The sequence below is a fragment of the Magnolia sinica genome, chromosome 11 (assembly GCF_029962835.1).
Source record: "Magnolia sinica isolate HGM2019 chromosome 11, MsV1, whole genome shotgun sequence".
Lineage (NCBI taxonomy): Eukaryota > Viridiplantae > Streptophyta > Magnoliopsida > Magnoliales > Magnoliaceae > Magnolia > Magnolia sinica.
Genome location: NC_080583.1, coordinates 76,473,493 through 76,479,224, shown reverse-complemented (window position 1 = coordinate 76,479,224; position 5,732 = coordinate 76,473,493). Strand labels below are relative to the sequence as shown.

General features: G+C 39.0%; 1 non-coding gene across 1 annotated transcript; it reads left to right on the top strand.

Annotated features, from left to right (window-relative positions):
• Positions 1-4,822: 4,822 nt before the first annotated feature.
• LOC131219696 (small nucleolar RNA R71) lies at positions 4,823-4,929 on the top strand. The gene has a single exon (XR_009158342.1). It is a non-coding gene; the product is annotated as a small nucleolar RNA R71 (small nucleolar RNA).
• The last annotated feature ends 803 nt before the right edge of the window (positions 4,930-5,732 follow it).

Sequence of the window (5,732 nt, the reverse complement as noted above, 5' to 3'; positions counted from 1 at the left end):
ATTGGAAGGTCATCTGAGAGTGTTTGGAATGGCATGATACTTTTGTGTTAGGTGGATGTACCTTAGGTGGATGGGTACAGTGGATCTCTTTCTCTCTCCACCATGCCATTGCACCCTACCCCCTTCTGTCGCCAATTACGAACATGCATAGGCTCCGAGTGTCCATAGTTCGAATGTATGTGTTTTATCCACACCATCCATCCATTTCGTAGTGGCCTTTCACATGATAGGACAACAATTTAGGCAGATCTACACCATCGATCCGTGTTTTGGTATTATATCTTGAAATGAGTTTGTAAGAATGAAGAACGGTGAGGATAAAACCCACACATCACCGAAGGTCATAAATTCATATATGCCACAGGAAATGGCCTTGTTCAAATCACTTCTTTTTCTTTAGGATTATGGTCATTACTTGATGGGTCTGGTCGACTATTTAGGACTGGGTCGAGGTTTAAATGTTAAGCTCAAATAAACAAGTACAAGCCGATCAGTCCAGTTTGAATTAATCCATTGCCAAAACTTGTCACTAAGAATAGTGGGCCCACAATCTTCATTTTTTTTTTTTTTGGTGGCCCTTGTATGACAACCAAAATATAATTTGTTGGGCCAATGGCCATGGTCCTCAAGCAATGAATTACATTGATATTACCAAGTGTTATCCTATGCTCAGGTGGGCCAGATGCTTGTATTGTACCATTATAACTATCGGTTTTATGAATGGGTCAATGATTCCATGATCCACACCGTCTGTTGGTAGGACAATTGTGGGCTATAAGATGAATGGGCAAGATCATTGTAACATCCTGGATTTTCACTGTTTTTGAATTTCTAAAAATCCTTAATTTTTTAAAAATTAACTTATGTTATCACTTACCGACTCTTAGCACTCAACATTAGCTTATACACGAGTGGTCTAGTCTAGTCACGATCAAACTGTCGTGAAATATATGAAATATCATCATTTGTACTCGGACATGACTTGCCTGACAACTTGCTGAGGAAGGTCCGAAAAATCTAAAAATTTGGGGAACCATAGATCTCACTCGACTTGTGGTCCATCGCGGACCACGGACCCGATGGACACCCATAAATAAACTATTCAGGCCGTCCCAACGGCACTTGCCAAATGCAACCCCCCAGAATTGGAATCTGACATTTAGGGGTAAAGAGTTAAGAGGCGAACAAAAATTTACCAAAAATAGTAAAACTGGAGAAAAATTGGGGTTTGACCCCTAACTGGGAGGAATCTCGTGAAACTAATAGGCTCACTACGTAGATCGGCTTCTCCTACCTCAAATTCATATATGACACATCAAATAACTCATTCTGGTTGGCGAGATATACGTGTCGAAAGACTTCAACAACCTAGGGAGCCAGAGGCCCGCGTTGCCCCCCGGCGGGAAGCCAGAGGCCCGCGTGGCCCCTGCCAACCCGCGTTGCCCCCCACCGATCTGCGTTGCCCCCGCTGGAATTTCCTCCGATTTGGGGTTGACTTCAAAAATCCATATCTCCTTCGTTATAACACTGATTTAGGTGATTCAACATTCAAATTGAAGCTTGATGAGTCTAGTTTTAGATAAAAATAAGTAAAAAATAAAATAAAAATTATAATATAGTTAAAATTAAGATGGTTCACCAACTATTCAAAAATTATTAATTTTGGACAGCTGTTGCTCCTAGAATTTAAATAATTTATTTACAACTCCAAATAAGATGAAATTCTGTAGGATGGTTTTAAACTTAATGATAAATCATCATAAAATTTTTAAAAACAATATAAATACTAACAGTATAAGAAACATTACAAGATGGGTCCCCTTCTCCCTTTCAATGTACACATGAGTGGGGCCCATTTCCATTGCATTTTAAGGACCCAAACCCCTCCTTCCTCCCCTCTGACTCCCCTCCATTGCTTCTGAACCCTTAGAAAGACCTCTCCCTCTCCCATTCTCAAAACCAAATCCCAAAACCACTTTCTTCTTCTTCATATTTCCCTTCCCTCCAACCACACATTTCAAATCTTACATTTGTCAATGCATGTAGATGATTTTAAATAGAAGAAGTGTTCATTGATGTGGAGATAGACGGTGGAGATAACGTTTAAGAGACTTCTCTTGAAAAAAAAATCAGTTGTTTTGAGTCTTCCTCAACTGATGTTGATCCTGTTGTTTACATGCCCGTTCGGGTTGAAGGTGATGGAAGACTAATGCCTGCTACAGATGACGAGGTTATGGAAGTCGAAGATTCACTTGAAGATGACAGGATAGAACCTCCTCTAGTTAAAGACCCTGTGCACACTGAAGGATACATTTCAAATGATGGGTTTTCCTCCAAGAAGGCTAATTTAGAGAGCTTAGAAGGTTTTCTTTCACAATGTTTCTCTCTGTGTTGTTTCCTTGTGGTTAGTTATGATTTTGCACATATTCTAATTATGAATTATATGTGTGCACTTCAGTGGATTGGGCACTCAAGGTCCTATTGTGTTTCATTCCTAGGCATTTCAACCATTTCCTCCAATCACTGCTTTTTAGAATCTTCTACTCCATGATGCATTGTCCCTTAAGAAATTCAAATATCTAGATGCCTTAGAACACAAAAAAGGCTTGCTCTTTTCCTTCAATTCCTGCTGTAACATCTAGTTGCTTTTGGAGACTAAGGTTTTACTTATTTTTGTTAGGTAAGAAAATATATGGAATGATTAGAAAAATAAAAATAAATAAATAAATAAAATTTAGCTTACCAAAAAAAAAAAAAAACTACAAAATATATTTTATAAAATAACTAAATATTTCAGTTAAGATAGTAACTGTTAAATGCATGGTCATGTCACTTGGAGTGCAATTATAGTAACAATAGGAGTGGGAATAAGGAATTTGTTAAGATTGTTGGCTAAGAAGTTTCCCAAATGATCACCTTGATATATTGGTTTGATAATTCATGAGTGGAGAGATTGAGATTTGAGAAGGAGGTTGCCTATAGACTTCAAGCGAGGTGAAAGAAATGGAGATGTGCATATGGAGTTTTATGTAATCGTCAAGGTGCCACTTAAATTGAAGAAAAAAAGGGGGGGGGGGGGGGGGGGGGGAGATTTTATAGGGTGGATATAAGACCAACCATGCTTCATGGAATAGAATGTGGGGCAATTAAAGAACAACATGTTCATAGGATTAGTGTAGCTAAAATGAGGATGTTGAGATGGATGAGTGCCAAGACAAGGAAGGATATAATTAGAAGTGGATGCATTCAAGGGAATGCAGGGGTAGCACCAATCAGTAATAAGATGAAGGAAAGTAAATTTAAATGGGTTGGTCATGCACAATGGAGACTAAGAACTACACGGGTTAGAATGAGTAAATTTATATGGACACCCATGGCGAGCCCCACATTGTTGGGTAGAGGTCGACAAGAAAAGTTTAATCAGTTTAGACTTAGTTCACGCGACCTCAGAAAAGAAACATATTATCAGGCGTCGACTCCTAATGGCCCAGAGTAGACAAAAGAATTATACCGATTCTAGTTGGCGTTCAACGCGACCCCACCGGAATCTTCCTTCTGCATCCTTCTTAGTGTTATTAGTACTTCAAACCTCTGAAATACCTTAGAACTTTCGATTCTTCCTTCCCTCTCGAAGTTTAGGAAACTGAAGTGCAGTCTGCTTCTAACCCACTAGACATGAGATCGAAATGGTGATATACATGTAAGATTTTATGCTATTAGGATAACACTCACTTTCTCGGTCAAGAAGATCTTCTTTTGAATACTCTGCCGTCATTTGGTCGTGCATAAGTCTTTCAGAAATTTGGCATATGAAGGTATCTATTTTACGACATCAAGTAGAGAAATGTTGACTTTCACTTGTTTCAACACCTCTGGGATATCCTGAGAGTTAGAGAAAGGTTTTGGTGCGACCAACCGTTGGGGAAATGGAGCAACTGGCTTTTCTAAAAGTTCCAGTTCTAATTTTTGTGGGGCCCCATTAGATCCATTATTGTTATCCTCTTCTGGTTCTTGAGGCTTTTCGGGCCTAACCGGAAGGGTTTTATCAATGATCTTCCCACTCCTAAGAGTGGTGATGGATTTAGCGTGCTCTATTTGATTTGAAGAGCTGGGATCACTTATCTCGTAATGCGATTTAGGATTGGGGAGCGGTTGTGCAAGAAGCACCCTCTTTTCTATAATCGTCATACGTAAATCTATCTTTTGCATAAAATCTCGCATTGCCTGGGTCAGCTCTTGCATGGAATTTTGAACCGGTTCTTCTTGAGGTTTCCCCTAATTTGGATTTTGATTGAAGAAACTTTGAGGGGTAGCAGTTTGTCCATTTCTCCAACTAAAGTTTGGATGATTTTTCCAACCAGGATTGTACGTATTAGAGGTTGGTCCATTGAAAGGTCTTTGATAAGTATTTACGGCATTGGATTGTTCATTCAACACTTCTCGAAAGGCGGGTATTGTAGGACAATTTTCAGTTGTATGAATGTTGCAATCACAGATGCCGCAAACACTTTCATTAACCTTATCCTTCTTTCCTTCCATGGCCTCAACTTTTCTTATGAGCGTAGTCACTTTATACTTGAGATCATCCTCTTCTTTCAAGAGATACAATCCACCTTTCTCCTTAGATTGAGTCGGCCTAGACGTGGTGTTTGATTTTGGGTAATAGTCCCATGATTGTGTTTTTTCAGCAAGACTATTGAGGTAATCCCATACCTCGTCGACATTTTTATTAATGAATTCTCCATTACACATTGTCTCGACCATTTGGCGCATGGAAGATGTCAGTCCATCGTAGAAAAAATTTGTGATGCGCCACGTTTCAAAGCCGTGTTGTGGGCATGAACTGACCAAATCCTTGAACCTTTCCCAACATTGGTAAAATGTTTCATCCTCCTTTTGGGTGAAGTTCATGATTGCTTTTCTAAGGGTAATCGTTTTATGATGTGGAAAAAATTTCTTTATAAATTCCCTCTGCATATCATTCCATGTGCTAATGGATCTAGGACGCAGTGAATGTAACCACGTCTTAGCCTTCTCCTTCAAGGAAAAAGGAAAGAGTTTCAGCCTGACTGTGTCCTCAGACACATTTTGAAAATATAAAGTGGCTATGATCTCATCAAACTCTTTCAAATGTAGATATGGTTCCTCAGATTTAAGCCCATGGAACTTAGGAAGGAGTTTAATAACCCCTAGCTTGATGTCCATATGTCTTATATTTTTAGAAAAAATCATGCATGAGGGCATACTCACCCCCGCTAATTGTAAATAATCTCATAAAGTATGAGGTGGGGGTGCTTGATGCACCTCATTCTCATCCTGAATGTCCTCCACCCTAGGTTGGGGTAGAAGAGGTTGGTTTTCAGCCATCACTTCAATTAACTTAGGGAATTTCGAGTGGTGTTTAGTCCTGCGATGGATAGTTAACCCCTCAACCAATCTTCCTTCAGTCAAGAGACGTCGAGTGTTGTCACGGACCCACTTGGGCATAAAACACTCACAGCCCTCAATCAAATTCGAAACTTAATCCTAAGAAAGGAAAAGAAAATCTAGAAAGAAAGAGAGGGTTAGAAAGAAGTTACCAAATTGGAGTCCCTAAGTTAAAAACCTGTAAAAGAAAACAAAACAAGTCAGTTTCTAAAGAGAATGTCTAAAATTAGAAAATCCTTAAAAAGAAAGATAGAAGTAAACTAGTTTCTAAAAAAAAAAAAAAAAAAATTCCTAAAAGAAAGAGG